At 46.3% G+C, this 22,799-nt stretch overlaps 1 pseudogene; it reads right to left on the bottom strand.

Moving 5' to 3' along the window:
* LOC123751800 (macrophage mannose receptor 1-like) overlaps nt 1–22,799 on the bottom strand; it is a 111,041-nt pseudogene that overhangs the window by 4,266 nt on the left and 83,976 nt on the right.

The raw sequence follows: 22,799 nt of genomic DNA on the forward strand, positions 1-22,799 counted from the left end.
TGTCATCACAACACCCTCACCTGTCATCACAACACCCTCACCTGTCATCACAACACCCTCACCTGTCACCACAACACCCTCACCAGTCACCACAACATCCTCACCTGTCACCACAACACCCTCACCTGTCATCACAACACCCTCACCTGTCATCACAACACCCTCACCTGTCACCACAACACCCTCACCTGTCACCACAACACCCTCACCTGTCATCACAACACCCTCACCTGTCATCACAACACCCTCACCTGTCACCACAACACCCTCACCTGTCACCACAACACCCTCACCTGTCACCACAACACCCTCACCTGTCATCACAACACCCTCACCTGTCACCACAACACCCTTACCTGTCACCACAACACCCTCACCTGTCACCACAACACTCACCTGTCACCACAACACTCTCACCTGTCACCACAACACCCTCACCTGTCACCACAACACCCTCACCTGTCATCACAACACCCTCACCTATCACCACAACACCCTCACCTGTCACCACAACACCCTTACCTGTCACCACAACACCCTCATCTGTCATCACAACACCCTCACCTGTCACCACAACACCCTCACCTGTCACCCAAACACCCTCACCTGTCACCACAACACCCTCACCTGTCACCACAACACCCTCACCTGTCACTACAACACCCTCACCTGTCACCACAACACCCTCACCTGTCACCACAACACCCTCACCTGACACCACAACACACTCACCTGTCACCACAACCCTCACCTGTCACCACAACACACTCACCTGTCACCACAACACACTCACCTGTCACCACAAGACCCTCACCTGTCACCACAACACACTCACCTGTCACCACAACACACTCACCTGTTACCACAACATCCTCACCTGTCACTACAACACCCTCACCTGACACCACAACACACTCACCTGTCACCACAAGACCCTCACCTGACACCACAACACACTCACCTGTCACCACAAGACCCTCACCTGACACCACAACACACTCACCTGTCACCACACCACCCTCACCTGTCACCACAACACCCTCACCTGTCAGCACAACATCCTCACCTGTCACTACAACACCCTCACCTGACACCACAACACACTCACCTGTCAGCACAACATCCTCACCTGTCACTACAACACCCTCACCTGACACCACAACACACTCACCTGTCACCACAAGACCCTCACCTGACACCACAACTCCCTCACCTATCACCACAACACCCTCACCTGACACCACAACACACTCACCTGTCACCACAAGACCCTCACCTGACACCACAACACACTCACCTGTCACCACACCACCCTCACCTGTCAGCACAACACCCTCACCTGTCACCACAACACCCTCACCTGTCACTACAACACCCTCACCTGTCACCACAACACCCTCACCTGTCACCACAACACCCTCACCTGACACCACAACACCCTCACCTGTCAGCACAACACCCTCACCTGTCAGCACAACATCCTCACCTGTCACTACAACACCCTCACCTGTCACCACAACACCCTCACCTGTCACCACAACATCCTCACCTGTCACTACAACACCCTCACCTGTCACCACAACACCCTCACCTGTCACCACAAGACCCTCACCTGTCACCACAAGACCCTCACCTGTCACCACAACACCCTCACCTGTCACCACAAGACCCCTCACCTGTCACCACAAGACCCTCACCTGTCACCACAACACCCTCACCTGTCACCACAACCCTCACCTGTCACCACAAGACCCTCACCTGTCACCACAACACTGAACAACACCAATAGTTCCGTAGAGAGCTTACATGAAGTAGTTCCAATGTGGTACAATTATATCATATTTTATATTGTTGTTTTGTTCCATTTAACAACTGTGAAGGATAGTAGTGACCTCAGGTACTCCACAGGTGTTGTGACACTTTCCATGTTTCCTGCCCGCAGGTGTTGACGGGTGTTAGGAGGAATTATAATGCCTCGTTACGTCACTTCTCGCCTGTCTCTCTACCCGTCCTCTCCAACAGTACTTGTGATTTTTGACGTATATATCCTCATTCATCATAGCGGCTCACAAAATTGACGGGCTGTCCCATTTTCTATTCGTTGTTCCGAGTCGGTTAGGTTAGGTTCGTTTCATCAGTTGTAGTACATTTTTAGAATATTTTAGTACAATTTAGTACATCATTTTTGTGATGTTGTTAGAACTGGAGAGGATGAGATGCTCAACCATTGACCTGCTATATGTACCCTTTGACCTCATTAGCACCAATTAGTATAGGATGCTCTGTACAAATGTGTTTTTTGGGAACTCAAAAGTTTTAATATTTTGATTATTTTTGGTTTATCTCAGCGATGGTGTTGTGTCCGGCGGATGCAAGGTCACCTGGATCTGGGCTCCCGTGGTAGGGAGGAGGGCGGGCAAAGGTACATTAACTCCAACTAACAGCCATTACCTTCATGGGCTTGATAATTGATCACAGTTGCAGATAGAACTATACCGACTAGTCACCTTTACTCTCAATGGTTAATTCTCAACATCAAGTATCACAACATTCAGTTAATACTAACTAATTCATTCACTTTTCTCTGTCTGTCTGTCTGTCTGTCTGTCTGTCTGTCTGTCTGTCTGTCTGTCTGTCTGTCTGTCTGTCTGTCTGTCTGTCTGTCTCTGTCTCTCTCTCTCTCTCTCTCTCTCTCTCTCTCTCTCTCTCTCTCTCTCTCTCTCTCTCTCTCTCTCTCTCTCTCTCTCTCTCTCTCTCTGTCTGTCTGTCTGTCTGTCTGTCTGTCTGTCTGTCTGTCTGTCTGTCTGTCTGTCTGTCTGTCTGTCTGTCTGTCTGTCTGTCTGTCTGTCTCTCTCTCTCTCTCTCTCTCTCTCTCTCTCTCTCTCTCTCTCTCTCTCTCTCTCTCTCTCTCTCTCTCTCTCTCTCTCTCTCTCTCTCTCTCTCTCTCTCTCTCTCTCTCTCTCAAGTACTTTGGAAAATATATTACCTCAAGTACTTTGGAAAATATATCACTTACCTTTTTTCTCACATATAAATGCAAAGCGGAGAGCGCAGTCGATGTCATTCCACTTGCCCGTGTCCGAGTACATCTCTGCAAGGTTACAAATGGGTTAGCACGCGTGTGTGTACTCACCTATTTACCTATTTGTGCCTGCAGGATCGAGCTCTAGCTCTTGCATCCTGCTTTTCTAGCCTTTGGTTGTGTAATGCAATGACTCTTGGCCTATTTTGCTATCATATTTTCCATTTACTCACTACCCTTACGCTAAAGGAAAACTTTCTAACATTTCTATGACACATCTCAAGTGAGTCTGAGTCTTAAGCTTCCATCCGTGCCCCCCTTTGTAGAAATAGTTATAGAGTGTAGCAGTTTTTACTGTTAGCTTGGGTGAGTTCAGAGGAGTGAGAGGCAGCCACCCCGGGCTGTTCCCATGGGAACCAAGCCGTCTGCCGTGACGTCACCCCAGAGTGGCAAGCGAGGGGAAGCCGTGATTGGCTAAGGGCCTTAGGCCGAGGTGCGCCACTCTATGATTGGCTAGCTTGAGGAAGGACCAGTAGGCCAGCATCTTCCCTTCCGGGATCCAAGACGCCCTTCTGCATCAAGCTACTGCCCGTGTTTGACGTAATCTTTGCTTAGTCGGCAAGCTAAGTAAAGGGACCCGTCGGCAGTAGCATCTGAGTACACTTTATATTCTCGCGATACCGACGTGTGTCCGTAGGGAATGAGCAGAATCCGGGAACTCCTCGTATTGGCGTATATTACAAGAAAGTGTACACGACTGGAAATGTAGCAGTGGGTAAACCACACGTGCAGGAGTAACGGACTGTGTCGTGAATCCTCATCCCCAGTCAACATCTGATCTCCTGCTTATTAAGTCACTGAGCAGTTGAGATATCTAGGAGTAACTCGCCAGTGTTCATGGCAGTTTTTCCACTAGAAACTCGTGGGAATTTCGGTCTTAGTGTTGGACATTGTCGTTCGCCATATTTGCCGGCATTTCGGACAAGCACGATGCTTCGCCCTGAGAGAAGGAAGAAGCTAGCAAGTGCAGGTGGGTACAAACTGTACCGAGCCGCGTTGTGCTCCGCACAGGCTACTCCTAGCCAGAGCCGTTCCGCCGCTGATCTTCGAGACTACAGTGCTTCAGTCTTCATGTTTACATGGGGTAGTATGTCTGTAGGCTGGCCAGTATAATTGAGTAAGTCTCCCTTATGTTGTATTGGTGATTATTATCTCTAACCCTGATTCGTGTCAGAAGGGTCCGCCAGCATTGTCCTTTTAACACCTGATAGATGAACAGGAAGTGCAGAGCACATGAGATTTCACTTATTTAATGTCTTGTCAGTCAAGGAAGGGCTTGAACTGAGTGTATGTGTGCAGACGAGTGTGTGTTTGGTCACACAGGAAACACATTCAGTTGTTTAATAAAGTCCAACAGGTGAGGGCCGTCCAAGAGTTATTATACTCCATACTGGTGTGGGGTTATGTATTAATTCATTTCTTATATGTAAATGTTTATGACATTTCCCCAAGTCCACATGTGAAGGCCATTTCAGGAGATCCAGTTCCGGTCATCATGTTACGGTAGTGTAAGAATGTTGTAACCCTGGGAGATTTCCTGGCATAGAATATTGTGTCGTACAGTTTCCGTGGTGTAGTGGTAAGACACTCGCCTGGCGTTCCGCGAGCGCTTTGTCATGGGTTCGTATCCTGGCCAGGGAGGATTTACTGGGCGCAAATCCTTAACTGTAGCCTCTGTTTAACGCAACAGTAAAATGCGTACTTGGTTGTAACAAGGATTCTTCGCGGCGGGGATCGTATTCCAGGGACCTGCCCGAAACGCTACGCGTACTAGTGGCTGTACAAGAATGTAACAACTCTTGTATATATTTCTCTCAAAAAAAAAAGTGTTACCAGTGTGTGTTTATTTACATGCGTATTGTGTGTTTCTGGGCTGTGACAAGTGTAATTTTTATATAAACTTTGCTGACCTGTTTAACGTAATTCGGTGGATTTGTGATGAAGAGTGATTGACGCCGCTGTCTGGAGAGAGCTCTGTTGAGTAGTGTAAATTCATGGGGATTAATTATCGATCCGTGGGATCGTTAATCACTTCTTCAAGTTGATTAGGAGAGTGATTATCTCCTTAGTGCTCCACATAGCGTTTAATAGCAGAGAGCAAGAGGTGAGGTTATCTTGAGATGATTTTCTTGAGGTTATCTTGAGATGATTTCGGGGCTTTTTAGTGTCTCCGCGGCCCGGTCCTCGACCAGGCCTCCACCCCCAGGAAGCAGCCCGTGACAGCTGACTAACACCCAGGTACCTATTTTACTGCTAGGTAACAGGGACATAGGGTGAAAGAAACTCTGCCCATTGTTTCTCGCCGGAGCCTGGGATCGAACCCGGGACCACAGGATCACAAGTCCAGCGTGCTGTCCGCTCGGCCGACCGGCTCCTAGAGGTCAGTGAGTACGATATATAATTATAGTGTCATGAGTCCAAGTGTGTTATTAATGGGTTTTCAGTAATTGTCATAGCAATGGGTTGCAATTGTTGAGCCGTGATTGTAATATAGTTTATTAGATCACCGAGTGTTGTGTTACTGTGTCGTGAGTGAACTCGTCCGTGTGACGAGTACTGGGATGTAAATTTAGTTATTATCGAAGTCAAGGATTCAGTGAGCGTTAATTGAGTAGGGTAATTAACGTCACGTCACCAAGGGAACACCCATTGTTTGTAGAGGTACTGTCATGCAAGACAGTTTGAGTTAACGGAGATATGTTTGGGTTAATTATCTTTCAAGGGACAGCTAATAGGTCGATCACGGGATTGGGTCCAATCAGCCACTTAAGACGAAGTAGGACTTGCCTCTGGGCTGCCAAGCGGTGCATGTGGACGTGTCGTTTGCCCGCTCTGGCAGTTTTGGGGTGATTGACGTTTTCGCCAGTAGGGGGTGTGGGAGTCTCTACCCTCCTTGCTGTTCCTGGTGGTAGGGACGTGGCGTGTTTTGTGATGGGCGGCCCTATTCCCGCTGTCGTGCGGTTAAACTCCATCGGATTGGAGTTTACTGGCCGTGCTGGTTACCCGCTGGTGGACGTGGTATTGAGTGACATGCTTCGTGTCCCGGTTGGGGACGTATATGGCATTGAGCTGGTCACTGCTCACTGTGTCATTATCAAGTTTGTGGGTGAGGCGGTGTACCGTGCTTTCCTATGGAGGTACGAGGGAAGTACTTTGCAGCTACAGGACGGCACCGGGTCTGTGACCATTTCAGACCGTAGTGGTCCTGTGACGTATGTCAGTGTTCATGGCGCCCCTCATGGAGTTTCCTGAGACTCTCCTCTGGCAATTCTTCCAGAGGTACGGCTCCGTCATCAGTGTGTGGATAAACTCACTGTCGTCTTGTGGGAACCGACCTGTGAGAATTATATTGTCTAGATTGATTTGGAGTACCTTTGGTACTCTGTGGTTTACTATTATTGGTTTCTGAGGGTTTACTTGGTGGTTTTAATTTGTCATGTGTTCGTAATTGATGAACTACTGACTTTAAACCTTCAGATATTTCATTCATGGATAAGATGCTTTTATTGTAATGAGCACTCATTTGTCTCAATATGTCCCTAGGTATTTTCTCCTGGACAATTATTTTCAAGACCCACTCAGCCCCGTTTGTATCTGCTGTCAGGCTGAGGGCATTGATCAATGATTCTACCTCCAGCTTGAAGACTTGGAGTGAATCAGCTGAAGCCTCCGGTAGGGGTAAATGCAACATCTCATGAACTAAATGTGATGTTCTTACTTCTGGATCAGCATAATTATCCTTCAGGAGTTTTACTGCCAGATCATAGCCGTCATTAGTTAATCTCAGATGGGATACTACTGTTTTAGCCTCACCTGATAATTGGCCTTGCAAATAAGAGAATTTACTACTCTTTGGTAAAGATTGTTTTGAGTCTACAAGGTCAACGAATTTGTTCCAAAATTCGTCCCAATCTTCCTCATCTTTTCCTGAGAAAGTGGGTAAATTAATTGGAGGGAGTCGAGCTTCTGCTTGACTCGTATTAGATGCAACTGTTGTTGTTGTTGCTGTTGCCTTGTTCTGGGCAATTAACTTGACATAATTCTGTAACGTGGCCTGAGTGTGATCTTCATAATTCGCAAGATCAACCATAATGTCGTCTATTTCTGTTTCTGATACATTGGTGTTGGCAAGTTCAGCCACATATGTTGCTATTTGGCATTTGATTTGCTCAAATTTACCTGCAGCTGCTTGATAATAGCTTTCCAGGTCAGCATAATCAACTTGAGATTGTTGTGACAAATCTTCACATTTCTTGATCTGTCTTGTTAAGTGGCCTTTAAGACCTGCAAGGGTTCTTTTCATTCTCCCTGCATTATCCATACTGGCTCGTTGGTGAAGCCTTGTGGGACTTGTACTTGGGCTGCTCATAATACTGAACAAACACTAATGGTAGCCTAGGGTAAATTCTGAACTCACTAGGCAATAATCCTACCTCTACTAGAGGTTAGCACTTAAAATTAATACCCATTATATATATACAATCATCCACACTAATGATATGAGTGATAAACCAGTGTCACTGGAAGTACCTTTAGGTTAGCTCTTCTATATCACCCTAGGATGGTATTGACACTAATTAATCACTCAAAGGTGTAATGATCATAAGTAAATTATTATATATACACAACTCAACTCGAGTTGATAAAAATTACACCCAAAATAGGGTCTGCACCATTCATTAATGGTGTTAGGTTGTTCAATATAGTACAACTGACTATGGTAATAATGGGACTAGGATGAACAATAATAGTTCAACTAGTCATATCCTACCCTGTTGTGGGTTGGCAATTAGTAAATATACTGTGATCACTAGTGCAATATATATTATAATTCTCTATTTTGGAGAAATAATATATACAATTATTGATAATAGCCTCTTAATTAGCCTCTATGAAACTTCTAATATTATCTAGAAGTATTAAATATTATTAGTGACCTCGCGAAATAAACTCCACAAAATTCGTGGATAATCTCGCGAAGACACAGTCACTAATTTGGCTGGCTTCTATATTGGCGCTGTCATTTCACAGAATAACACTCCACCAAATCTGTGGGTGTACATGAAACCGCTGACTAAGGCTGATCTGAACTGAGCGGGGCTCGTGAACTCGCACGAGTCAACGCCGCCGGTTATGACTGGCTTTGTTTAAATCACACTGCACTAGATATTTAATGAATCCACTGGTTAACTGGTTCATCCGGTACTAAGATGACCAAATGTGGGTTCAAAGGATCAAATAATCCGTCATCCGGTTCGAAGATGACCAAATAATGTGGGAACCGACCTGTGAGATTTATATTTATTTAATTTATATGAATTTATATTTACGTTAATTTATATACTTCGATAGCAATTTGTATAATGATAAGTGGACTGTATTTCTGCAATAATCTCATAATCTCACAAATCGATCCTCTACACATTAGGGGGGTTTATTAATTGAATATATATGCAGCCAATCAAACTACAGTATTAACTACACATTATTAAACATTGAAGAGGTTCCTTATCTTATAGTACAGCAGGCTAGTCCACCAGGTATAACTAGGGTGTAGACACCAAATTATCCTCTTTGAGGTAGCTTCCATCACCCAGTAACTGGTGCACAAAGTCTTCCTAGTCTTGACCTGTCAAAAGTGCGCTAGCTGTGAAGCCAGAATCCTATATATGACAAGTATTTCAGAGAAAACTGTACATGGAACATGAAGACCTGGCTTAATTACCTTTAGTTTGAGGCGATTTCGTGATCTAACCGGGCCACCCTATATCCTGACATTAATGGCCATAAATGAATGATAAACGGGTTTCGGATAGACACTTAACTTGAATTTGTAGACAGCGTGTTGATAATGGTACACTTTTAGTTTCCATAACACTACGTCCAAGTAAATTTAACAGGAGCCGAATTTGCTCCCGTGAGCCTCTGGTCTAGTATAAAACAATGGCTGCCCTCCTTCCCCACTCTCACGCCTGGCTTACATTGTCCACATGTCAGAAAGTGATAGAAGGGTCACATTTACTGTACTTTAATATTGATAATTAAGTTAATTTATATAAGATGTTTTTATGATGGTAAAGTCCAAAGACTAATGTATTTAAGAATAATTCCCAGCAGAATTGCTGGTGAATTTATAATGGTATGTGGTGATGATATCCCGTTTTCTATAGACGGTAATTCCACTACAAGTTACGTTTTCTATGGGTAACTTGTTTATACAATACAGCTATTATCTGTATGATTATTAAATGGTGTCGGATTTTCCGACACGTCTGGCACGTAATCGGGTGTGAAGACCAACATTCGGACCCTCGGGATGCGACTGAGATCGGACATACCGTCCTCTGTCCGGCTGTTGGGGTACTACGTGCGGGTGTTTTATGCCCGGCAACCCCGTACTTGCTTCCGGTGTGGCTTGTTGGGGCATCAGGCTGCCGGGTGTACTGCTGATCCGGTTGCTCCTGTGAACTTGTTCCGTGAGGAGGATTTCCCGCCGCTCCCTCTGGAGGAGGATTCCAGGGGTAACGGACAGGTCCCGTTCGCTGCTGAGGCTCCCCCAGCGTCCCCCGACGTTTCCCCGGTTGTCGCAGACCCTCCTCTGGGTGTTGCGGTGCCGTCGGATGTTCCTCCTGACCATGTCTCTGGCCATGCCGTTCCCATGGACCGTCCTGGTGATCCCTGTGGAACGTCGCCGTCGGCTTCCTCGTCTTCGGCTGTGGAACCTGGCCCTGCGTCCTCCCCTTGGGTTCCTCCTGTGCTGGGTGCTGGGGTGGCTGCGGAGCCTCCTACTGTGTGTGGTCCGGTTCCCCCTGAGGTAGAGGCTGCTGCCGTTCTGTGTCGGGCGTCGGTTCGTCCGGCCAGTGGTGCCCGTGCCACTGGATCTGCTTCCGGCTCTGACGATATCCGGCCGGAGCCCAAACGTTCCAGGCGTTCGAATACGGCCTGGGCTGATGTTGGGGACTTCAGTGACTGTGGGTCTTCAAGTGTTGACGGCGTGGATCCGGCTGAGTCGTTGTCTCCGCGGTTGGTGGTGGCAGAGGTTCATGTGCCTGCTGGTGCTGATGCCCGTGTCTCGGGTGTGTCTCCTGTTTCGTCCCCGCCCGGGGGCTTTCCGCTATGGGGTGAGGTGGCTTCTGCTGCCAGGGATGGTGTGGATGCTGGTGCTGGGCGTGGCCTGGTAGTGACTTTACGTAAGGATCCGCACCGCCATGATTCCCTGCAGTCGTCTGGTGGTATGCCCGTGGCCGCTGGTGCCCCTGTGGTGATGCCCTCTGTTGAGCCCTCTGTCGAGCCCTCTGTCGAGCCCCCTCCTGCGGTGTTGTGCATTGAGGACCTGGAGGCCCGGGTAGCCGAGTTCCTGCTGCTTGAACGGCCGGAGGACTTTTCTGGTGGTCGGGTTGTGGGTGTATGGAATAGGGTGGCGGTTACTCGTGTCCGGAGGGACACCGTGTGGGTTCCATGTCTGCGGGTGTTTGTTGCCGAGGTTCCGGTTCACATGGCGCAGCCGGTGTTAGGTCACGCCTCCTGGACAACGTGCTGGTTCGGGAGGCGTTCAATGTGCGGTTTCCACCGGATATGTTCCCGGGCAAATATGTACACTGATTTCATGTTACTGTAGTTGTTGTTTTTGTTGGTATTCTTGGCTAGTTGGGTGCTGTGCGAAGTGTTTTGTTATGTTTCTTGATGTACTTTATGTTATGTTTTATTCGCGGTCCTTCAGGCCAGTGCATGTATGTTGTTGTGTTTGTACCTGTTTGTTTTCTGGTTTGCGTGGTTTGCTTGTTTATTATTATTGTTTATTTTGGCCTCGCCCTTTGTTGCGGGGCGGATGGTTTGGTGTGAGTGTTTTTATTCCTGTATTGTTTCTGTGCTGTACGTTTGACCTGGTGTTTTCATATTGCTTTACCTGTTGTACGTGTTTGTTCTTTGTTTTGTTTGGAATGTATTGTGATTGTCCTGTTATGTTTCCTGTTATGCCTCTTGATGTATGTTTTGTTTTATGAAGGTGTTGTTTTGTGATGTTACTGTGCTTGCTTGTTTGCCATTGTATTATGTTTTGTGCCTCGATGAATGCTGTATTTTTCTATGCATTTATCATGTTTGTGTTTTGTTGTGCTGTGCTGTCGGCCCTTCTGGCCGGTGGTCTAGTGTTTTAATTTGTTCTGTTCTGTTTTCTGTGTTGTTTTTATTGTATTTAATTTGCATGCTTTGCATGTAAAAATAAACATAAAAAAAAACTTAAGACGAAGTCAGTGTTGTAGGAACGCCGGAAGGGCTGAAGGCTTGCATTAAGTAACCGTCTGTTGCAAATTATCTGTCAGTTGGACAGGTAATTAAGGGTTCACGGAAATCACGGTAATTAACTCTGACCAGGGTTTGATCGACTCACACGAAGGCTACATTGTTTGCATTAACGTAATGCCTGTTATTAGTATCTGTCAGTTGGACAGGTAATTTGATTGACTCTCAGGAGAGTAAAGTCATTAATAAGTACCGTAGACATAGTGATTAGTTATCGGTTTATGGGACAGTTAACTAGTCACCTGAGTTAATCGGGGTAAGTAGTACCCTAACGAGAATTCACTTCGCTGATGTTGTAACTGTTGAGCCAGTGATGAGTGTAATGTATACGTGTATAAATAATTATTGATCTGTGAGATAGTAATTAATTGCTCAGGGCAGTTAAGGGTAATTGACGTCCTCATAACACTTTGGACATAGTATTGTAGTACACAATCGAATGGGAATATAGTATTCAATAACGTAACTCGTGCCAGAATTAATTATCTTTCCGTAGTACAGTAATTAAGGGAATTACTCACTGCATGCTTGACGGGTCAAGTCAAGTGTAATTTCGAGTTACGAGTGACAGTTTGACTTGCCTGTGGGAGACAAGGTTAGGTTAACGTAAGTTTTTATTTTTTTTTTTTTTATTTTTTTTTTTTATTTTTACATGCAGAGCATGCAAATTAAATACAATAAAAATACAGAATACATACAGCATACATCAAAGCATAAAACAGTCCAGCAATCCAGCAATCACAGTACAAAACAACACCTCCAAAAAACAAAACATACAACAAGAGGCAACAGGTAAAGCAACAGAAAATCAATACATTAACGCCCCGTAACAAAAGGCGAGGCCAATTACAATAAAAAAGCAGGCAAAAACACAAGTCACTAAACACCGGCCTGAAGGGCCAACATCAAAAACACAAGAAAACAAAATAAAAATAAAACACACAGCAAGCACACAGACTACGAAAAGATCTCATACTTGTCCGGCCACTCTTCCGCCGGGAAGCGAATACAGTACGCTTCCCAAAGTAACATAATGTCCTCCGAAACATGATCACTATTGAGCGTACGAGGATCGGGCATTAACTCTGGCACACCCACAATAAAACACTTAGCCCGACGAATCCAGATGGTAGAAGGGCACCACGGAGCAGGACGCACACGGTCAACAATTTCAAAATGCAACGGATGGTCAGCATCCATCGCCACTCCGGAGGCCAAGATGAGAGGGAGAGGCTCCTTCCCAAGAGGCCGGGCAATGGGCAGCACACTGGGAGCCTCCTCAGCTGCCTCACAGGGCTCCTCGGCAACCACTGAACGTTGCACCTGCTGGGACCCCCCACGCTTGGCATCCTTTTTCAGCACCAGCTTGATGCCTCTGCTCGCACCAGGATCCACACCATCCACGCCCGTAGGAGCAACCACCTCCCACTGCGGAGAACCTTCTGCAGGAGAAAGAACAGGAGGTAAATTAGACGCACAATCATCGTCAACAGCCGACACACGGACATCAGCCACCACCAGCGTCGTAGAGCACGAGGCACCTGGAACCGCCACACCATCTCCCGAAGCTCCACCCGCGACGTAGTCCTCCATATCAGCCCAAGCAGTAGAAGAGCGCCTAGAACGCTTGGGCACTGGCCGCACATCCTCACAGCCGGAGGCGGACCCAGAACCACGGCCCTCACGAACCGGGCGAACCAACGCCCGTCGCAGTACTTCAGCAGCCTCAACCACATGGGGAACCGGGCCGCACACAACAGGATGCTCCGCAGCACCCCCAACACCCAACACAGCCGGAACACCTGGCGAGGGCGCAGAACCAGGCACAGCAGCAGGAGTCGAGGAAGACGCAGACGCACTCGGCTGAGGGGCAACAAGCACCGGGGGCATGTCGGGTGACGCAGGAGGGGCCGCATCAGCAGCGACTGGGACCTGCTCCACTTCATCTCCGGAATCCACGCCCTGAGGGAGCGGCGGGAAATCCTCCTTCCGGAATAAGTTAACGGGCGCAGCAGGTGTCTCAGAGCACCCGGCAGCCTGATGCCCCAACTGGCCACACCGGAAACAAGTACGGGGCTGCCGGGCATAGTACACCCGAACGTAGTAGCCCAGCAGCCGGACAGAAGATGGGATATCCGACCGCAGGCGCATACCTAATGTACGGACATTCGTCTGCTTCCCAGCATACTTCCCCGAGGACAGCTTGTTCACCCGCACACTGATGACTGCACCATACCTCCTGAAGAAGTGCCGGAGAAGGTTTTCAGGGAACTCCAGGGGCGCACCGTGTACACTGACATATGTCAGGGCACCACTTCGGTCCGAGATCGTAACGGAGCCGGCGCCATCCGGCAACTGCAATGAACGCCCCTCGTTCCGCCGGAGGAAGTCCCGATACTCCTCCTCCCCCCCCCCCCCCGAACTTGACAATCACCCGGTGGGCCGTAACAAGCTCAACGCCATACACAGCTTCCACCGGGACACGAAGCATGTCACACATAACTAACTCAACGGCCGGATAACCAGCCTTACACGTGAATTCCAGTCCCACGGAATTTACCCGCAACACAGGAGGAATAGCCAGGCCCCCCATGGCAAAACGGCCACGTCAGCACGCAGCCAGGCAGGCAACAACACTCAAGTTAACGTAAGTAGTTGTTGCTGACTGCTGTTGGCAGTAAATTAACGTAACTGTCACTATCAGTATTAACGTAATCAATTAGTCATTGATTGTTGATGGTCCAAGAGACGAGGTGTTAACGTAAGAGTTTAACAAAGAGGGTTGCTGAAGTTACCAGTAACCCCACTAGTCATTGTGATATCATTGAAGGCTACTAGTTTGATTGCATTGCAACTGCCTTGCAGGAGGGCTGCAAAGAGCGTAAAGTAACTGATGGGAGATTACTGGAGACTTGTCTCCTAACCTACCTTGTGGTTGTTGCAATTTGTGATTATAGCCTTAGTATCTTATTGCTTGAGTGCATCCTCTATGAACATTCAGTACTGTTCAAGTTAGTTTATTTATCCAGCACAACGCAATTACAGACAGGATCCAGTGGTTATACTCGTGGCTGGTGTCAAGCTGTCATAAAGGTGTCACAGGAAGGATTTCGAGTAACGTCAGTGATATTTTCATTGTTGTAGGTGTTAGTACTTGTTGAATAAACTGTGTTGTTAAAGTTGAACGCTGTCTTTTGTTACACCTCGCACTATTAATGACTTACATATATTCTGCCACGCTACCTGAAGTTATTGCTATTAATCTGAGACTGCTTCTTGAGCCTCGAGCAGAATTCATAGCACCACACATCAATGAATATTGATGTGAGTACCGTGACCTACCCGTTAGATTCGCTCCAGCGAATGACAGAGGTCGACGGCCTAGTGATAGGGATCTCAAACTTTTGAGGTCTCGGCGTTTGCTCGCGCCTCATGATTTTTCTATGGTCTCTAGAGTAGGGAATGAGCTGCTTACTACACTTAATGTGTCAGCTAAACAGTCCCTTCCACCAGAGGCCCATCTAGACTTTCAGTTTAAAGTTAACGGATGTACAAGAATCATTCATATAAAATTTCACACATACCATCACAGTGAGACGGACCACTTACCATCACAGTGAGACGGACCAGTTACCATCACAGTGAGACAGACCACTTACCATCACAGTGAGACGGACCACTTACCATCACAGTGAGACTGGCCACTTACCATCACAGTGAGACTGGCCACTTACCATCACAGTGAGACTGGCCACTTACCATCACAGTGAGACGGACCACTTACCATCACAGTGAGACGGACCACTTACCATCACAGTGAGACGGACCACATACCAGCACTGTGAGACGGACCACTTACCATCACAGTGAGACGGACCACTTACCATCACAGTGAGACGGACCACTTACCATCACAGTGAGGCTGGCCACTTACCAGCACTGTGAGACGGACAACTTACCATCACAGTGAGACGGACCACTTACCATCACAGTGAGACGGACCACTTACCAATACAGTTCTCGTCGAAATCATAGCTGCTGGGTTCACCGTCAGCCCAGTTGAAGTAAGCTCCGGGTGTTCCGTCCATCCATCTGTTGCCGTCAATGTCGTTCTTCATGCCAATCCACAGCCCCGTCTGGCTCAGGTCCTGTCTAGCCACCAGGTCTGCAAGGTCCAGCCTCGTGTACATAGGAATTATTCCACAAACATGAGTCACTAAAATAGCTGAATTATTCTCTTGATATGAAGTGATGTTATTATGCCAGGAGGGGATATACCGTTCGTGCGGTGCCTGTTGGTTGGTTTGTGAACGTTACCTTTACTAAAGCAACCAACCACTTGGGCTGGATGGAAGAGCAATGGTCTCTCCTTCATGCAGGTCGGCGTTCAATACCCGACGGTCCAAGTGCTTGGACACCATTCCTTCCCCCGTCCCATCCCAAAGCTTAATCCTGATCTCTTCCAAGTGCTATATAGTCATAATGGCTTGGCGCTTTCCCCTAATAGTTCCCTTCCTTTACTAAAGCAATGTGTTCTCAGGTTTAACCCCATTAGTAATTACGTAAATTCCGTTATTCATAATAAGAGTGAAATAGGTATATTCCTGCTGCGGTATTTTTATGTGTGGTTTCCCATTGCCAGGGGGCCAGGAAGTCTATTAGACCCCTTGAGGTCCCACTAGGTTAATTACTGACGCTCTCCAGATGCAACCCACAACAGCTGACTAACTCCCGGGTAACTAGTTGCTGCTAGGTGAACATTATTAGAAAATATGCCCAAACGTCTCGAACACGGGACCATTCGGTTGCGAACCCACTACTCAGACCATTATGCTACTGTCACATCTACGTGTAAAACACTCAACATTATCCTCACTAACTGGTACAACAGTCACGTCCGAGTGTACGATATTATCCCCACTAACTGGTACAACAGTCACGTCCAAGTGTACGATATTATCCTCACTAACTGGTACAACAGTCACGTCCGAGTGTACGATATTATCCTCACTAAATGGTACAACAGTCACGTCCAAGTGTACGACATTGTCCCCAGTAACTGGTACAACAGTCACGTCCAAGTGTACAACATTGTCCTCACTAACTGGTACAACAGTCACGTCCAAGTGTACAACGTTGTCCTCACTAACTGGTACAACAGTCACGTCCGAGTGTACGATATTGTCCCCACTAACTGGTACAACAGTCACGTCCAAGTGTACGATATTGTCCCCACTAACTGGTACAACAGTCACGTCCAAGTGTACGATATTGTCCCCACTAACTGGTACAACAGTCACGTCCGAGTGTACGATATTGTCCCCACTAACTGGTACAACAGTCACGTCCAAGTGTACGATATTGTCCTCACTAACTGGTACAACAGTCACGTCCGAGTGTACGATATTGTCCCCACTAACTGGTACAACAGTCACGTCCAAGTGTACGATATTGTCCCCACTAACTGGTACAACAGTCACGTCCAAGTGTACGATATTGTCCTCACTAACTGGTACAACAGTCACGTCCAAGTGTACGTTATTGTCCTCACTAACTGGTACAACAGTCACGTCCAAGTGTACGATATTGTCCTCACTAACACAGTAAACACAGGAGTGGAGAAGCAACTCACCGAAAACAAATGACTGCTCCTGTGAAGAGTAAAGGGAGACGAGGTCTGGCGAGGTCTGTCCCTCGCCGTACCACTGCTCCAGACACACGGCGCGGGCGTCAGCGAAGGTCAGCTCCTCCAGCTCCAGGCGGTAACACTCCCCCGTCACCGGGTTCTCTGTCCAGTCCCAACCGCACGCTGAAGCTGTGGGCAGCGTGGAGGCGTCACACTAGTGTGGGAGCATGGTGTGGCGCCACACCTGATATGGGAGCATGGTGTGGCACCACACCTGATATGGGAGCATGGTGTGGCGCCACACCTGATATGGGAGCATGGTGTGGCACCACACCTGATATGGGAGCATGGTGTGGCGCCACACCTGATATGGGAGCATGGTGTGGCGCCACACCTGATATGGGAGCATGGTGTGGCACCACACCTGATATGGGAGCATGGTGTGGCGCCACACCTGATATGGGAGCATGGTGTGGCACCACACCTGATATGGGAGCATGGTGTGGCGCCACACCTTATATGGGAGCATGGTGTGGCGCCACACTTGATATGGGAGCATGGTGTGGCGCCACACCTGATATGGGATCATGGTGTGGCGCCACACCTGATATGGGAGCATGGTGTGGCGCCACATCTGGTGTGGGAACATGTTGTGGCGCCACACCTGGTGTGTGAGCATGTTGTGGCGCCACACCTGGTGTGGGAACATGTTGTGGCGCCACACCTGGTGTGGGAACATGTTGTGGCGCCACACCTGGTGTGGGAACATGTTGTGGCGCCACACCTGGTGTGTGAGCATGTTGTGGCGCCACACCTGGTGTGGGAGCATGTTGTGGCGCCACACCTGGTGTGGGAACATGTTGTGGCACCACACCTGGTGTGGGAACATGTTGTGGCGCCACACCTGGTGTGGGAACATGTTATGGCGCCACACCTGGTGTGTGAGCATGTTGTGGCGCCACACCTGGTGTGGGGACATGTTGTGGCGCCACACCTGGTGTGGGAACATGTTGTGGCGCCACACCTGGTGTGGGAGCATGTTGTGGCGCCACACCTGGTGTGGGAATATGTTGTGGCGCCACACCTGGTGTGGGAACATGTTGTGGCGCCACACCTGGTTTGGGAACATGTTGTGGCGCCACACCTGGTGTGTGAGCATGTTGTGGCGCCACACCTGGTGTGTGAGCATGTTGTGGCGCCACACCTGGTGTGGGAGCATGTTGTGGGGCCACACCTGGTGTGGGAACATGTTGTGGCACCACACCTGGTGTGGGAACGTGTTGTGGCGCCACACCTGGTGTGGGAACATGTTATGGCGCCACACCTGGTGTGTGAGCATGTTGTGGCGCCACACCTGGTGTGGGAACATGGTGTGGCGCCACACCTGGTGTGGGAACATGTTGTGGCGCCACACCTGGTGTGGGAGCATGTTGTGGCGCCACACCTGGTGTGGGAATATGTTGTGGCGCCACACCTGGTGTGGGAACATGTTGTGGTGCCACACCTGGTGTGGGAACATGTTGTGGCGCCACAATTGGTGTGTGAGCATGTTGTGGCGCCACACCTGGTGTGTGAGCATGTTGTGGCGCCACACCTGGTGTGGGAGCATGTTGTGGCGCCACACCTGGTGTGGGAACATGTTGTGGCGCCACACCTGGTGTGGGAACATGTTGTGGCGCCACACCTGGTGTGAGTTTGAAGCACAAAGTAGAAAACTATGAGGATGAATTTAGGTACTTTTTGGTTTTACTTTTGAATACGACATAGGTTGAACAATTATTTTATTCACTGGTGAGTGAGTTCCATAAACTGGGTTCTTTCCATCCACTTGGGCTCTAGCAGACTCGAACCCTGGACCTCACGTGTGTGAGGCCGATACTCAGTTGACCGAGCTATTGAGTAGTCTTAATAAGGAAAGTTTCCAGAAGCAGCATCCTGCTGCCAAACTGGAGTATTCGACTTTCCCCTGACTACTACTGAAGCTCAGAGGAATTAGTGTCGCTAGTGTCCTATTTAAAGGAGTTAAAAGTGCAAAAACAGATGCATTCGAACTAGGCACACCTCAAGGTGGTGTCCTAAGCCCTATGCTTGTCAATATACTTATGCTCAAACTTATCCATGACATACCTGTACAACCTACGGAAACTGTTATATGTTATGCTGATGATATTTGTATTATGGCACACAGTAAACCAAGGCTACAAGTGTTACTTGATGCATTCTCCAAGAAAGTAGTAGAATGTGGCCTCATGATCTCTGTTGATAAAACAAGGGTTCTTATTCCCCATTCACTTCATGTTAATTATACTATTAATGGAGTGCCCGTGGAGACTTGTGAGTCTTATAAGTATCATCTAGTCGAGGTTAATGATACAAATCTCATCAGCAACCTGCGCAAAAAAACTTGTTGAGCGTCTTTAACCTCTCAAAACTCTTGAGCGTAAAGGATTTGGCATTAACATAAAATATACTCGTAGTTTTTAAATTGCCTTTATACGATCTGTTGTTGATTATTATGCCTTGCATCTTCTTAATTTTTCTCCTAAACAATTACAAGGCCTAGATGTAGTACAAAATGATGCCATGCGCATCATCCTGGGTTGTCCAAGAACTGTCAGAATTGTTAACATGAAAAAGGAACTAAACTTACCTTCCATTTACGAAGGAATAGTTCTACTTAGTACTATGTTTTGCGCTAAAACTTTGAAAAATAATGGTCCCCTTCAGCTCTATTCAAATTAAATTGAGATCCATTCTAAACAATTCTGATTGTTCCCTCAATTCGCCGCAAAAAGCTCCTTACAGTGTGTGGCTCAGTTGTTGTGTCTATAATCTTCTGAAACTGACTGTGACTCTTAATCCTGATAAAACTGTTCACTATATTCTCCCCTTGGAAAGATGTGTAGGTCTCTTTGCATTATAACCCCATCAGTGTCAAACAAATGTATAACACTGGAACTATGAGATGTATAACATTAGAAGCTATTGACAGTCATCTTCAAACTCTCAAACCGACGGAATCCTATGCCTTTAATGATGGCTCCGTGCAGCTAAGCACTGGTAGAACAGGTTGTGCATAAAGGGAATGAAATGATCATGTCTAGTACACAGAGACTGAACAACTGGGCAAGCACGACACAGACCAAGCTATTGGGTATATATCTTGCCACTGAGTACCTTAAGCTCAATGGTGTTGGAGTGATATTCTGCGACTAAAAGTGCTCTGTAGTCCTTAAATAACCCATCACAATGTATGTCGGAAGAAGTTTGTAATATTGAATGGAATGTAATTTTTGCCAATGATAATAACTATTGTATAAAATTTGTGTGGATCTCATCTCATGTTGGAGTTGGAAAACATGACTTTGTATATCGATTGGCCAATGAGGTTTGCAGGAAAGAAAACATTGATAATGACTTTGGACTATCTAATGCAATTATTAGAAACATACAAATTAGAGAAATTAATTCAGATTTAGAAGAACTAAGAAATGCCCAGAGACCTGAAAGCTGCAGTATTAAAAGCTATGACAAGTTTTGTAATAATACGTATTTGTATGGTCAGCACAGTAACCGGACCAGGCAATGTGATGTAGTCATTGCACGAATTCGCCTTAGCTATAGACACATCTGGCAGGTTAGTGCGGCTGAGCCATTACCAGAATATTCAGATTGTAAACTCTGTGATAAACCTTTAATGCATTCACTAGGACACTATATTGTTGAATGTGAAACCGTAAAAGACTTTAGACCTCCTGGCCTCTTGTACCACCAACTGTGTAACTATTTCATTGACTCAGGTGTTCTGGACGATATCCCGACAATTTATCCAAAATTTGCTTGTCCATTTTAAAGAATGAAGAACATTTTTATTTATATTACTTCTAAGCTGCATCGCTTATGAACCCATCCCTGCCCTTGTGTGGCAGTGCACAATAGAAAGTTGTTTTCACATATTCATATATTAAAACATTGATTGTAACCATGATATACATGTGCTTCAGCCTACAGATTAGACTTATTGTCTTGTGTATGACCCTCTGTCCTGCGTGACAGTGAATACAAGCATTATCCTCACTTTAATAAGAATTAATTGAAATCTCAGATTAGGCAAAATTGTAATTAATTCTGTCAATAAAGATGTTAGTAATAATAACGCACTCTTTGAACTACTCTGGCGTCCGATTTCTTTCTCTCGAGTCCGAGCATCAGACTGTTCTCGCGTCCGATAAAAATATATTTGTATAAAATTCATTTATTATTTGATCGACTTCAGGATTGCTTCAAAATGAGCGCCTTTAGAGTGCGCACAATTTGATACCAAAATGAAAGACGTAACACGAAAATTTATGTCAGAACACTGGAAAGATATAAATAATTTTGTGATGATAAGCGTCCAAAATTAAAATATTTGTTAAAATTCCAGTTATTGCTTTATTATTATGGGACTAGTTTTAAAATACGCGCCCTTATATTGCGAACAATTTGATACTAAAATGAAAGACGTAACACGAAAATTAATGTTATGAAACTGAACGAGTATACACATTAGGCTGCGGTGTGCAAATTGGTGCTCGTTCATGAGTAACTTTAAGCTTTGTTGCGGGGAGTCACGCCAGGCTTTTGAACATTATATGCCCATACACCTGTAGGGAATTCTATTGCGAACACAATTATACTAAAACGAACGACATAGCACAAGAATCAAGGTGAGAAAACTGAAATGGGTATACACATTTCGATGTCGCCGCGCGCTCGCCCGCACGCCTGGGGCGTGACCACTAAGTTGGCGGCGCGCATGCCCGGGGTGCGAAAGTGTTAAGTAAATTGTCCTTCATTAATTTGATTTAATGGGTCCTTTTATTTGCATGGAGTGTTTGCACAGATTTAGTCTGACTCTGGGGATATCAAAGAAATATATATTTCTGGTGTGGTGCTCATAGAGTTTTATTACATCTACCAAGGAAAAGTTTCAGATCAAGATTAGCATTAGAAACAAAGATTTGTACATGTAAATAGCACATGAGAATGTGTAGAGTGAGTGTATGTTTAGCATGTTAAGGTACTTAAACAGAGGGGCTGTGTGTTGTCTGTTATAGTTGTAGGGCTGCAGAGTTTGTTATAGTTCTGATAGCAGATTTTTACTTGGTGATGATGGCCTTAAGGAAATTTGCAGTGGTTGAACCCCATGCACAGATAACGTATGTAATATAGGGATAGATTAGCGCATAGCATAATGGGAGGAGAGCAGAGTTTGGAACATAATATCTGATTTTAGAGAGTATACCGACCGTTTTTGAGACTTTCTTGGTTATGTGTTGCATGTGGGTGCTGAAGTTCAGACTCTTGTTTATGTATAGCCCAAGGAACGTTCCCTTATTTTTTTTTTGCTAATGTTAACATTGTATATTTCAAGTTTAATTATATTTGATAATTTGCTCCCAAATAAGATGTAGTAGGTCTTTTCTATGTTTAGTGTGAGTTTGTTGGTTGACATCCATTAGTGGACTTTTTTTAATTTATTATTTACAATATTATTTAGTGTGTGGGGGTTGGGGTCAGAACAAATGAGGGTAATATCGTCTGCAAATATTATAGGTTTAAGAATGTTAGAAACATTTGATAAATCATTGATGAATATAAGAAATAGGAGAGGTCCTAAGATGCTGCCCTGTGTCACTCCTGCTGTTAATGGTAGAGTGGGAGAGGTTTGTGGGTACCGACCTGTGAGATTTATATTTATTTAATTTATATGAATTTATATTTACGTTAATTTATATACTTCGATAG

Source organism: Procambarus clarkii, chromosome 61 (assembly GCF_040958095.1).
Source record: "Procambarus clarkii isolate CNS0578487 chromosome 61, FALCON_Pclarkii_2.0, whole genome shotgun sequence".
NCBI lineage: Eukaryota > Metazoa > Arthropoda > Malacostraca > Decapoda > Cambaridae > Procambarus > Procambarus clarkii.